The following is a 15,463-nucleotide window of genomic DNA, read 5'->3' on the forward strand; positions in this document are numbered from 1 at the left end:
CCCACCACTGTCTGTCCATGTATTCACCCCCCTACCCATGATACCGCGACCATTTCCGGCTCACCGAGCAATCATGACAACGATGCTCCACCCATCTTGCAGGCACATTGCCCACCAAACCTAGAGCTGCTGTCTAGGCCCGCAAGCATCTCCTTGATCAGGACCAGGCCTGTTCCAACAGAGGAACATCACCAACCACCACAAACCTCACGGACAAACATTGGCATCAACCCATCCCTGCTCCCCCAGCCACATCTGCCAAACCAACCCCTGACAGCCAACCTCAAAAACCCCGGGCATTTAGGTAGGACAACTCAGTCACAATCTGGGGTACGACTTGTCTCATGGAACGTGGCAGGTCTGAAACCTATTCTTCCCCTTCCATCCTTCTCCTCATTTATTGACGAACATGACATATGTCTCCTACAGGAAACATGGTCACTCGACCCACTCTTCCGAACAGGCTACTCAAATTTCCACATCCCCGCTGTGGCCAGCACGAGAGGCAGGCCCTCAGGGGGTCTGACGATCTGGATCAAAACATCACTTAGCTGCCATATATCACAGCTACCTACCGCCTCTCCCGACCTGTTAGGCCTTCGTCTATCCTTTGGGCCTGACTCTGTGGTGAACATCTTTAATATCTACGCTCGAGGGGTCAGGGGGGGTCAAGTCTCCAAAACCCTCTGCGCCCTCGTAGCCCTCTTACAAAATTATCCCCGCCATCATAAAACCATTGTGGCTGGGGACTTCAACGTCACATTCGAACCCCTTGACTGGGACGATCTCAGGTCCACCCGCGAGGAAGATCAAGTCTGGTCTATCCCCGCCCTGTCCATTGCACCCATCAAAAGGTGGACGTCGGTTGCGATTCAGGTAAAATCATTGACCATGGAGTTTGGACTCAGGGCGCTAAATGGCAGAACTAATTCAGACACCAACGGTAGTCACACATACAACAAAACGAACCACACCAGCAGAATCGATTATTGCCTATTCGATATAAGATTATGGCCTCTAGTCATCGATATGACAATCATCGAAAGGACCGAAAGTGATCACAACCCTCTTTCTGTCCACACATTAGCCCTAGGTAACCTCCCAGCCACGTCTAACCCCGCAGCAGTAGCACCCGAGGGTATTAACCTGGCCAACAACAAAAGACACCTAAAATGGGTCAATATTGTGGCCCGGCCCGCACTCATCAATGCTGCCAACAACACCCTAAAATCCACACTAAGGGACCTAGAGGCAGGTTCTGCAACACCCCACCAGGAAATTAGCTCAATCCACACCTCCTGCTTTAGGGATATCGCAACCCACTTCTCAGCACCCCCAGCCCACGACGACAAACGACCCAAAGCCAGGCACCGCTGGTTCAACAAAACGTGCCGGTCCCTAAACAAGCGCCTAGTTCAAGCCATTAAATCCAAGGACCCCATCGCCATCCGCGTAGCTAGGAAGTCCTATAAATCTGCAATATGCATAGCCAAGCGTGATCAAGATAGCAAATGGTGGACATCACTCAGCGACGCTGTGCGCGAGAGAAATTATAGTCTGTTCTGGTCCCTGGCAGCGCGAGGCCCCGAAACCAGTGGTTTGGACATCACAACCAATATTGCCCCAAGAGACTGGATAGCCCACTTTAGTAGTCTGTACTCCCCTGATCATGATAGCCCCACCTCTGTTTGTACGGGCCCCCTCCTATTTCACTCGTTAGCACCAACCACCGCAGCACCCCTGTTGTTCTCCCAAAGTGATATAACTTACTCTCTAAGCACTCTAAAACGCGGCAGGGCCCCTGGTTCAGACTGCGTCCCAGCAGACCTATTCTCAACAGACCTAGCATCCTGGTCAAGATATCTCACCATTCTAGCTAACGCAATAGCATCTGGGGCGCCAATTCCCGACTCTTGGAAAGCGGCCATTGTTATTCCAATCTTTAAAAAGGGCGACAGATCTCTTCCCTGTAACTATAGACCCATTAGTCTAATTGACTGTGTCCAAAAAGTCTTCTGCCACTGCCTCCTAGGGAAGATAGAAGAATGGATAATTGACCACGATATCCTTAGCCCCCTCCAAGCCGGTTTCCGAAAGAAGATTTCCACCACTGATCAAGCCCTCAGATTCCTATTATTATATTGGAAAACAGTGTTCATCGGTAAAGGCAGCCTTTATGTAGCTTTCGTGGATCTCAAATCTGCTTTTGACCTAGTACCTCGCAACAAACTGTGGGTCACTCTCTCTCGGATGGGAATCCCGGAACACATCCTTGCCATTTTGATACGACTCCACGAGGACAACTACGCACAAGTCAGGTGGGGCAACAAGGGCCAACTTACCGATAGAATCCACGTCTCTAGGGGTGTGCGGCAAGGTTGCGTACTTGCCCCGACCCTCTTTTCCCTGTACATCAACGAAATTGTCCCCTCCCTCCTCAGACTGCAGGCTGACGCACCTTCACTTGGCACACAAAAAATCCCAGTCTTACTCTTTGCCGATGACACTCTCTTGATATCTAAGACCCCTAGTGGTCTAAGGAAACTCCTTGCGTGCTTCGAGCATTTCTGTTCATCCCAGGGACTCGAAATCAACGCAACGAAAACCAAACTAATGACCCTTAATCCCCACAGATCTTTCAAAGGGAAATTTACTCTAGAGGGCTCCTCACTCGAGAAGGTGGGCATTTTCAGCTACCTGGGCATAACACTCACTGACAACATGTCCTGGAAGCCACACATAGGAAAACAAGCCCTTAAATTAAGACAAACAACTGGGGCTCTACTAAAAAACTTCCACCTCTCACACACAAAACCAATTCGCCCAGCATTACAATTATACGAAGCCCAGGCAGTTTCCTCAGCGCTCTACGGGGCTGAACTTTGGGGTTATACCAAAACCCAAGACCTAACCACCGCTGAAAACAACTTCTTAAGAAACCTTGTGTCCCTTCCGCTAAGCACCCCACTGTTCCCTCTTTTCAAGGACCTCGGCATCAAACGCATTGGTCACAAAGCCCGCCTGCGACCTCTGCTGTACTGGCGGCGTCTCTGGACCACTCCGGAACTTGTCATCTTCACCGAAGCTCTACAGGTCATCCTAAAAGCCGACCACCTGCACAGAATCCCCTGGCTACGATCCATCAAGGATTTACTCCACTCTATCGGGCTCGATGATCTCTGGAACTCACCAGCCACGTCAGTCTTTCCCTCGAAAAGCGAACTAAAGAAACTTTACTGGCAAAGGGCCAACAACGAAGACACTCGGGCTGCACTCCACACTACATTATCTTGTGACTTTGCCAACCTAAAAGAGTCATGCAAGTACGAAACTTTTTGGGACCTAATCACGGCCCCAAGGGAAAGGAAACTGTACTTCCAGCTCCGCATTGGAACACTCCCATTAAGACTTTTCACCAGCAGCTGGTCACACAACGAATCCACCGCATGCCCTGCTTGCAAAGCCCCCGTGGAGAATCTCCCTCACCTCCTTTTTGCATGCCCCGCGTATACTGCCCCCCGTAGGAAATGGCTGGCCCCGGCATGCAGACTACTGGGAGCACGCTGCTCTGCGCTAGCTCTGCGAATCCTTAGATCAGACACCAGACCAACGCTAGTGATCGCTATCGCCAAATTCCTCGGAGCTAGTTGGCTTATTAGAGGGAAAACTCTCCTGGACAAAGACTCCAAATAAGACTGTCCCAACATCCTGCAGAGTGCATTTCACTTCATTTCATTTTTTCTAATTTCATTCCATTTTATTCTATCTCATTTTTATTCCATTTTAATTTTTATTTATATTTCATTCCCTTTTATCACCATATTTACCTGCAATTTTATTTTATCATGTGCATTTATTTGTATTTATTACTGCTCGCGCTTTTTTGGCTCTTGTAGCCGCAATAAAGCTTCTTTGAAATTGAAATTGAATACATATGAAGTACACAACAGACGCAAAAACAGTGAATAAGTATTTATAATATATTCTTCTCTGTGTGTGGTGAATGAGAAAGTGTAGGAGGGGCTTTGCCTCATACTAGAAAGATACACCATGGCACATGTGCCATGCAACCCTGCAAGTCACACATGTTAGGACCTGCTAAGCCACTGCGTGTGACTTGCAATGGTGGAAAGATCCCAAGCAATGTAATGTTTTGAAAAATGCGGTGCTGCAACACTGTCTGTAAAGAAGTACTTCCATGTCAGTTTTCCGTGAGTCCACATGTAACTCCCATGATCATGAGGAATCACATGTATCCAACACCAGCTAAACTGGGAAATGTCTCACACCAATTGCCCTCCCCAGGTCATGTGTACCATGGAAATTTAACTTCAGTTATCCTAAACACTCCGGCCACCTATGTGTGTTGCATTCCATGGCGCACAGACATACACTATAAGGCCTTCAACAGTACAGGCTGTACAGGAAGGAAGTCCCGGATGCACAAAGAACACCTCAAGGGAAATGCAGCCACACATTCACCATGTCGCAACTGTGCCTGTCTTACTGCTTCGCAGCATATTTTGTGCCAGTGTAGCCTGAAAACTCAGGACTGTGCTTTATGGCCTAAGAAAGGTCCTACACTGCACCTATTTAGTGAGGCAGTGCATTGCTTTCAACTTACTAGTTGCACTGCAAAGTGCACAATTCCTATATGTCTGTGTCCTGTCCACATAGCGGACACAATGTATCGCCATGTGTAGACAATGATGTCACACATTGACATGCACTCACTAATGCATCCATGGCAGTAGCTACTGAACAACATTGAATGCAACTATCACATCCTAATCAGTGTGAATTAATGGGACCACATCATCTGCACTCGGTAAATATTTTAAATCAAAACAGGTAGTGTGCCAGACATGCCAAAAGTTGCCCCAATCCAAATCAATAGTGAAGTGTGAAAGCAATGTCTCCTCAATGGAGTAATCACTCTCCATATCAGTAAACCATCACCATGTTCATAATATTGGCAAGAAAGAGTCTTCCAAATAGTGAGTGTCTCACAAAGGCCACTAAATCTGTAGCTAAGTAATCATTGGGGTTCCTTATGCAGCATGCAGTGGGCTTGATTCCATGGCCATTAGCCTATGTAAAATGTGTAATGTCTGGCAAGTACAGGTATTGTGCCTCAGCATTGTGCACCTGTTATGGCAAAACACAACTCCACGCACATTGCTACATGGACTTACTCAGTGCCAGGTATTTGAAACATGGATGGAGGGAGGCTAGCTACCTCACATCAAACAGGCATGTTGGACACATCTCCTATATTGACTAATGGGAATACCTGGAGGACCATTCCATTGCTCATTACATGCAATTCAAGACAATAGAATGTGTCCCTCCACATAGCCTAGTGTCTGGCCATACAAGTCAGCAAGTAATCTCACCATGATGTACATCACCTCATAGCATATCCATGTGATGGGTGTGTGCATGCATGCTGTATATCTCATATGTACAAGTACCCTGTGCTGTAATTTACAGGTGTTTGCCACACTTTTATCAAGGGTGACAGTTTTTTGGAGAGCCGTTATGGGTGACACCACCAGTACGTGGACTTTGTAATGGACTATATGCTGACAACACCGTGCAGACATGCCTTTTGTCCTTCACACATTGGCCTGTTTGATAACAAAACAGCACAAAGGTATGATTATGTTTCAAATATGGAACATGGGGCATAAGACGGCATGAGTGAGGTCTTTAACTGCATTCCCATGTCTGGAATGCTGATATCTGGCCCATCTATCCATACCTAGGCTGTCTGCACTGAGCTGTGAATCCTCACATCCTGTCTGGACTTGCCATAGAAAATGTACATAGAATACAATGTGGACAACTAAAGTAGCAATGTGCATCTGTCTGACAAGCAGATTGAAGTCGAACTATTCAAAGCCATGTTCACTAAGAATTCCTCTCCTATATACTTTAAAAAACGGTGGCATTTAGCACATTGCTCCTACGTTACCACATTTATCACGTGGGCCTGCATAGATTGGCAATACATGCACATTGACATTAGTCCCTATCTAATGCACATGCACCTTGATCCTAATTCATTTGTGATGTAACATGTATGGAACAACATTTTTCAGTGGAACGAGGATGCCCCTTGAACATGTCATTGCAATCATTATCCAAAATCACACACAATCCTTACTCAACACAAACTTTGAGGTGACACCCACTGGTAGCATCTGGATCTTTGAATGTGTCCACCTCGGCTGTAGTGTAGGGTGCTGGTCCACCTACAAGACATAACAAGGTACATTGCACTGTGAATGTAGAACACATACATTGTGCACATAAGAAGCACAGTACATCGGCTTTGCAAATGTCTATGTAAGTCTGCACATTGAACATGTAGCATATGACACAGCTGACATGGATTAATGATGATCACATAGGTAAAGCAGGTTGAAGTGTTCACAGATAATATCTGCAAAATCAGGACTCAGGTGCACAGAATGCGGACAAAGCTCAAATATATTCCTCCTTGCTAAATGGTGCAAGGGTGCCTTCCTTTAGTGAGCATGTGAACTGAATGATTTGGCATGCCACGCTCTGCAAGGTATCACTTTAGCTGGTACTTTCTGAAATCTATGCATGTCCATGACAATGCTCCAAACATCAGATAGTAGCCATGCTTGTTTCTTGGCTTCATTAAGCTCAGTACATGTCAATACTGCACAGTAAGTAGACTTTGTCCATCCATGCCCTGTACAGGCACACTAAGGAATTGGGAACATCTGCACAATAATGTTTGATACATGGTTAGGTATCCCCCAAAGAGCCTGTCATCTTTTGGCATGATTACATGTGAGTGTTCTCCCCTGTAACATACATGGAATTTGGCACACGCATTTGTAAGTCAGTAATGACCAGGCATGTCCGGTGACAACACTACATACACAGTGCTGATGGGTCCTTAAGGACCTCTGGGGCTGGCATGCACTTCATGGTCTGTGTGGGCTAGTACAAGGCCAGTGTTAACATGCCTCTGAGGCATGCTTCTTCTTCTTAAAAGAGTTAGGCTGTAGCATGGCATTCTAACCACAAAACATATGTAACCCTTAGGGTCATAAAAGCAATAACAGATATTAGCTAGTAGCTCCTGGCATATATGTACTTACCAACATCGTCTCCCATGTCGAGTCTGAGATGATCGATGAGGTCAGCCTCCCAACTGACCACATCTGCCCATCGATACTTCATTTGAACATACAGACCATGTGCTGCTGCAACGTTTCCAAACGCTGCTGCCGTTCCTCTGTTGAGTATCCCTGGTTCATCCGACCCCCAGTGGCAATCATGTTGGGAAGGTAGTGTGTAAGGATCCACAGGAAGCTACCAAACTCCCGCTCAGACATATTATTCGACCTGCCCCTCCCAGACATATCCCTCTACAAACAAAACACCCTTAAATAACAATAACCTCTATCTATCCCCCACTCCTAACAATATAAATCATTAAAATGACAAACACCTAAAAATACAGTGAATAAATAAATACAAAATGCAAATACAAAATACAAAAAAAACATTTGGGACACAACAGAGACAACACACACACTAACAAGACAAAGAAACAGAACCAAACTCTCCAGTAACCAACAAATACCTCCACCAGCCAGCACAAACAAAAAGACTGTAAGGGAAAATGACAGTAACTTCACACTACCTGGTTTGCAGCATGGCAGAGCAATTGCATAATTTCCTGGGCCTATGAGTCATGTTTTGACCTAATGTGTCATTTTTTAGACGCATTGTTGGCAAAATAGGCAATGTGAGACTTACGTACAACACGTCAATGCACAGTGCTGTTTTTGACGCAGTGGCATGGATGTGTGTCTTCCGGATAGCACAATGGGTGCAGTGCATCATGCATCAGGCTAATGCGTCTGGTTAAAATGATGCAATTGGCCAAATATGTATTGTGCAATGCATGGGAACACTTCCAGGGATCAGTGTTTTGACTGTAAATTTCTGAGATGACATGCTTGATGATGGAATGTGCTGCATGTGCATGTTGACAGTGTACATATGTGTGACTGATTGCACTAATGGTGCGAGAACCTGAACACGCTATGTATCAATGTGAGATTGCGTGACATATTGTGTGTTCTTGAAAAGCTAATAATAGATTTCTGTCTTTCTGTATGGGTCATGCTTGGGTGAATGTGACTACCTAAGTTGTGCTTTCATTATTTATAAAAAATATAGCGGTTGTATGCAAATGATATACACATTGTAATACATGATAATAGGCACATTTCTGTGACTTACTCTAGCCCATTTTACTGTTATTTTGCGGAGAACTGCAATGCAAGTCTTCTTGCTGCACTGCATTACGCCAATGTGAATGTGGCAGGAACACACTATTGTCATGAACTACAGTGCATTCCTGTCCTTCACCCCTTTATCAGCTCAGAATTTGCTGCCTTCTGCCAGCACAGGCACCCATGCACCACAGTGCAAGGGTATCTGTGTTCGATACAGGATTGTCTTTGGGAAGGTAGGGACACCTTCCTGCACAACACACAATCACAAGAGATGTGTTACTCTTTCTATGTGTGCTGCATATATAGAACTATAACACCATAATATGTCTGTCGGGAGAGGTATTAGCAGTTGCCATGGTATCAGGTTTACATCATTAAGCAAATCTGAGTCTGGCTAAATATCCATGGGTGTTGCCTGGAAATACACTTGAAAGACCCCCTAGAACACCCTCATGGCACAGAATACACCAAGCAGGCAAATTGCAATGTCTTGACTTACTCCATATCTATGAGGTCATGAGGAGCCACACAAAATGACTTAGCGTGGCCTCATCCATATGGCTGAGAGGCTTGTACCACCTGAGGTACGAAAGCCACCAACGGCACCAGCCTTTGGTAATTATACCCTGTTTCCAATTAGCATGCATCACAATATTTTTCAATAGTGAGGGCTTGTGTGAACTTAGAATGTGGGTAGGCATTCACACAAGATGGTCACCAGTCATTTAATGACACCTTATGCCAACGTAACCTGGAATAAATCAATGCATGCTACCTTGGCAGAAGTTATCTTGCATACAGTCATCACTTCAAATCAATTCATTGAGAGGACTGTTTGTATCTGAGTGAGACACATCCACATGGTCACATACATCCATGCAGGTTACAGATGCATCCTTGCCTAGTGGATCAAGTGTGCCAGCATTGGGCCTAGGTAGCCAATCCTACACTAGCACAGTTAAGGAATCCACATTTATATGTGATATGTGAGATGCCACATTGATTTGTCTCTGTGCTTGCAAATATTGATGTAGCATATGGTGACTATGGCCCTCATTACAACCCTGGCGGTCGGTGATAAAGCGGCGGTAAAAAAGACAGCCACTTTAACAAACTGACAGCCACGGCGGTAGCAACAAGCACCGCAGCGGTAACTGCTGAAAGACAGGCAGAAGACAAGGTTCCGCCCACTGTATTACGAGACACCAATCCGCCAGCTTTTCTGGGGCTGTACCAACGCCATCAAAAGCATGGCGGAAACAGTACACAGAAGGGAAACGACTCACCTCTGGAGACTCAAGTAAGAACCACAACGCCATGGAGCCCGAACTACAGGTGTTACCCATGCTGGTTTACCTCCTCCTACACCAGGAATACCAATGGCGGCGAAGACAACCACGGTGAGTACCGCACCTAGCACACAAGGGAGGGGGGGGAGAAAAAAGAGTGACACACACACACGCAACACGGAACACCCCCACCCCCAACAACATACACACAAACAGATGCAACAACATCACATATCCACCCCGTACCCCTCAGCAATAACGCAAGGACAAAAGGAAGTGAGTAAAGTCAGTGTAATAATATAAAGTTTTAGACAAAAGTCCTCAAAGCGCAAAACAGTATCTACAATATATAAAAAATGGAGGGACACTGCCCAGTCCATAATGTCCGTGGGCCACAGGGCCATATCACATGGGCCAAGGCCTTACTTGACTCCTGCCTCAATACGGAGAGAACACTGCTGGGGAATCAGGTCGAAAATACATAGGCACCTCAGGAGGAAGGGGGGGCACCTCAGCCGGAAGACGGTATAACACCACTGCTCCAGGAGGGGGCCACATGCCCATCACTCTGTTCTGAGGAGTGCAAAGCCACAGTATTTCTAGTGGGTGGTTTGCCCACTGCTTGGTCCTGGGGAGTGCACAGCCACAGTCTCTCTAGTGGGAGGTTTGCCCACTGCTTGGTCCTGGGGAGTGCAGAGCCACAGTCTCTCAAGTGGGTGGTTTGCCCACTGCTTGGTCCTGGGGAGTGCAAATCCACAGTCTCTCTAGTGGGTGGTTTGCCGACTGCTTGGTCCTGGGGAGTGCAAAGCCACAGTCTCTCTAGTGGGTGGTTTGCCCACTGCTTGGTCCTGGGGAGTGTAAGGCTACAGTCTCTCAAGTGGATACCTTCTCCACAGTTTCTGGAGGGGGCTTTGTGCCCAGTGTGCTTCATCCTGGCAAGGAGGGGGTGAGTGGATGTATTCTTCTACTGGTTGTGGAGGGGGCTTTGTGCCCAGTGTGTTTTATCCTGGCAAGGAGGGGGTGAGTGGATGCCTTCTTCCACTGGTTCTGGAGGGGGCTTTGTGCCCAGTGTGCTTCATCCTGGCAAGGAGAGAGTGAGTGGATGCCTTCTTCCACTGGTTCTGGGGGGGGCTTTGTGCCCTGTGATGCAGATCTTGGGGAGTGCAAGGTCACAGTCTCTCACCTAGGTGTCACACCTACAGTTTTTGCAGGGGCTAGGACGCACTACAGCCAACGGAGGCACGACTACACACTGCCCGCCGGCGGTGACGGCTGCTCAGTAGTGGCAGTGGCGGTTCTGGTGACGGTGCTGCCAGTGGTGGGGGAGGCTCCAGCCCTTCCCCTGCAGCCTCGGACGGCTGCCCACTGGCGTTGCTGCTGCTGGCAGTGGTGCTGGTGGCAGTGCTGGCGACGGTGCAGGTGGCGGGGCAGGAGGCGGTGCTGGTGGCAGTGCTGCCAGTGGTGGGGGGAGGCTCCAGCCCGTCCTCTGCAGCCTCGGACGGCTGCCCACTGGGGCTGCTGCTGCTGGCAGTGGTGCTGGTGGCGGTGTAGGTGGCAGTGGTGCTGGTGGCGGTGTAGGTGGCGGTGCTGGTGGCGGTGCAGGTGACAGTGCTGGCGGCGGTGCTGCCAGTGGTGGGGGGAGGCTCCAGTCCTTCCCCTGCAGCTTCGGACGACTGAAGTGCCATGGCTGGTGTTGTTTGCTCAGATGCTGCTCCAGCACCAGGCTCCATATCCATCCTGCCTACGGCGTCTCTGCCTTTGTCATCGCCCTTGGCAGCTGGTGGCCCCTTCTTGCTTTTGGCAGCTGGCGGCGCCTCCTTGCTTTTGCCAGCTGGTGGTGGAGGGGTAGCCACAGAGCTGTCCGCCACCACCAGGGAGCTTCCATCGGAGGAGGTGTCGCTGTCAGAACTGTCCCCTCCAGTCTTTGCCGGGGTGCCCCCCCTCCCGCCCTCCGTCCCACTGCTGCCCTCACCGTCGGTGGATTCGGCCTCATGGGCCATGTGGGATGCAGCTCCCTCCATCGCCGGTGCCTCAGCTCCTCTGCCAGATGATGCTAATGCACACAAGGACAGGGTGACAAAACAAAAAGGGGGGGGGGTAGAGACAGAGTATACACTTGGTCAATGCCAGTAACAACACCACCGTTGGCGTACACAACACACAGGGAACAGCCCTATGCACTAGGCCATGCACTACCAGTTACAATGCTAGTCACCAGGCCATGGAGTACAATGCCTAAAACCAATAGCAGCACACCTGAAACCCACAGGACCCTGCCCTGTAGTAGATGCCCACTAGCATATTTGGGGCTGAAGTGCATCAGAGCCTGCCCAACATGGAACCTACCCTGCCATGTTTGTCCTGGCCTAGGGGCACCCATATGCCCACATCCCCCACCCAGATAACACCCCGCCACGTGCAGTTTTTTGATTCTGAAACTGTACTCACCCCCTTGTGGCTGCTGTGATGCCTTCAAGCGCCCATCCAACTCTGTATAGGCCACCACCAGGATGCAGAACATCGGGGGGGTCAGGGTTCGACGGGCACCCCTTCCTCGCTGGGAGGCCATCCCCAGCTGGGCCTCTGCCATCTTCCTTGCCCATGGCACAGGTCAATCAATCAATCAATTAATCAGGGGATTTATAAAGCGCACTACTCACCTGGTAAGGTCTCAAGGCGCTCCCACGGTTTGCGACAGTGGGTGCTCTGCCTGTCGAAGACCCCCAGGGTCCGCACGTCCTTGGCGATGGCACGCCAAATGCCCTTTTTCTGATGGACGCTGACCTGCAGACAATGATACATAGGAAATGGGATCAGCCATACCGTCCGGCCTTTTACACTCATGGCCCACCATATCCTTCCCATCCCCTTACGCACAGACATTGACCACCATACATGCAGCACTCTGCCCAGGACCCCTCAGCCACCCCCTTACACAAGGCTTACAGACACAGCACTCCATGCATTCATGCCCCATGTTTCGTGCTAACAGTGTACTCACCTGTTGGTCTGGAGGAACATAAACTAAACAGTACTGGGGTAGGACCCCATTCACTATTCTCTCCAACTCCTCCAAAGTGAAGGCAGGGGCCCTTTCCCCAGACAATCGAGCCATGGTCGCTTCCAGACACAGATCATAGCAGCACGTGCAGTGTAGGTCCTCTCCTGTTGAAGGTCAAGTAGCAAGTGAGTGAACGGATAGAAAGTGGCAGTCACGTCCGCGGCGGTGCATACCGTCACCACCGGCGTACATCACCATTGGCTACTGGAACCCATAGGGCCCAATGATAACCAATGAGGAGTTGCAAGGCGGTCCTCAACCACCTCCCGCAACAGCACACAACGTCAGCGGAATTACCTCATTTCCACTTGCCCCTCCACACAGGTCAGGTGACCGCCATTTCAGGGGGGAGCAGGCCATGGCACCTAACTGCATCACAGCAGACATAGGCACATTTACTGAACTACACGTTAACATACTGTTTCTGTCACAACATGCAAGGCATTTTACTCTGAGGATATGTTTGAATATGACCATCTGTTCACCGTTTTTCACCCTAGAGTTCAACCGCTGAGGATGAATAGGAGATGGAGACATACCCACATGTACAGACCCCTGGTGGACCTGGCAACAATGGAGGACAGGCACATTATTCTCACCTACAGACTTGCGAGGGTCACAATCCAAGAGCTGTGTGCCCAATTGGAGCCAGACCTGATCTCAGCTATCCGTCACCCCACTGGGATCCCTCCTCTTGTGCAAGTACAATCAGTGCTCCATTTCTTGGCAAGTGGCTCTTTCCAAGTGACAGTGGCAGCAGGGATGTCACAGCCTATGTTCTCAAACGTGCTGACCAGAGTGCTGTCTGCCCTGATGAAACACATGCGCAGCTACATCGTTTTCCCCCAGGTGGAGGATTTGGCCACAGTGAAGGCTGATTTCTATGCAATGGGACATATCCCCAACATCATTGGTGCTATTGATGGTACACATATTGTCTTTGCCCCCCCCCCCCCCGGAGAAATGAACAGGTGTACAGAAATCGGAAGAGTTTTCACTCTATGAATGTGCAAATAGTGTGCCTGGTGGACCAGTACATCTCCCATGTGAATACAAAGTATCCTGGGTCTGTGCATGAGGCCTATATCCTGAGGAATAGCAGCATCCCATATGTGATCGCTCAACTCCAGAGGCACCGGGTGTGGCTAATAGGTGAGCCCCTGGACCCCATCCAGTGTATGTTGGTATAGGGGTGTGGGGTTTGCCCAATGGGTGAGTGTCTGGCTAACAGGTATCGCTCGATATTTGCAGGTGACTCTGGTTATCCCATCCTCTCATGGCTATTGACCCCAGTGAGGAATGCCAGGACAAGGGCAGAGGAACGTTACAATGAGGCACATGGCCGAACAAGGAGGATCATTGAGCGCACCTTTGGCCTCCTGAAGGCCAGGTTCAGGTGCCTCCATCTGACAGGTGGATCCCTGTACTACTCACCCAAGAAGGTCTGCCAGATCATCGTTGCATGTTGCATGTTGCATGTTGCACAACCTAGCCTTGAGACGCCACGTGCCTTTTCTGCAGGAGGATGAGGCTGGAGATGGTCGTGTGGCAGCGGTGGAGCCTGTGGACAGTGACAAAGAGGATATGGACAACAGAACAACTATAATACAACAGTACTTCCAGTGACACACAGGTAAGACACTGTAACCTCACCTTCCATTGCTGTTTTGTGAAGTGAATTTTCTCTGGCTGGCTGCTGTTCCCACTACAAAAGACACTTATTGTACCCTTCAACATGTATATTTGCAGGTATTTGTGCCCTGCTGTGGCTCGTGGTGTATTGACTACAGCACATTACAGGTCAGACCTATGTATATATCACTGTACAGTCTATTTGCAATGTCTACAGATTGTTAAACAACTCCATCCTTAAATCATTTGACATACTCCATACTTGTTTTTTCCAAAGGTGTTTATTTCAGTGCTGAGAAGTAAATGGGGATGTGAAATGGGCTTAGGTGATGGTGGAGGAAAGTCCAGGATAGAGTCCAGTCTATTGGTATCACAGGTGCATTGTCCAAGGGGGCATAGGAAGGGGAGCAATGTCAGTTCAAGGTGGACAGGGTGACAGAGTGGGACACAAGGGTGACAATCTGGAGAGTCTTATTTCTTGGCAGGGGCTTTGGCAATGTTCTCTGGCTTCTGCTTGGATCACTGGGACCGTTTGCGGGGTGGTTCTCCTTCTGCAGGGGGTGGGGTGCCGGTGGCCTGTTGTTCCTGTAGCAGGGCCTCCTGTCCACTAGCGTCAGCAGAGATGGAAGGCTGTTCATCAGTGCGAGTAGTGTCAGGGGCCCGTTGGTGTGCCACTTGCTCCTCATGGTGTTGGCCATGTCTGTCAGCATCCCTGCAATGGTGACCAGGGTGGTATGGATGTCCCTCAGGTCCTCCCTGATCCCCAGATAAAGTCCCTCCTGCAGCCGCTGGGTCTCCTGCAACTTGGCCAGTATCTGGCCCATGGTCTCCTGGGAATGGTGGTATGCTCCCAGGATGTTGGTGAGTGCCTTGTGGAGAGTCGGTTCCCTGGGCCTGTCTTCCCCCGTTGAACAGCAGTCCTCTCAGCTTCCCTGTTGTCCTGTGCCTCTGTCCCCTGTACCGTGTGCCCACTGCCACTGACCACAGGTCCCTGATCGTCCTGTGTTTGTGGGGTTGCATGGGGTCCCTGTAGTGGTGGACACACTGCTGATTGACGTGTCCTGGGGACTTTGGTATGGGCCAGCTGGGTGGGTGCTGTGCTGGTGTTTCCTGAGTGGGGAGGCTCTGTGGTGGGATGGGACTGTGCCTGGGTAACCGAATGTCCAGAGGTCCCTGATGGGCCAGGTTGG

The sequence above is a fragment of the Pleurodeles waltl genome, chromosome 1_1 (genome assembly GCF_031143425.1).
Source record: "Pleurodeles waltl isolate 20211129_DDA chromosome 1_1, aPleWal1.hap1.20221129, whole genome shotgun sequence".
NCBI lineage: Eukaryota > Metazoa > Chordata > Amphibia > Caudata > Salamandridae > Pleurodeles > Pleurodeles waltl.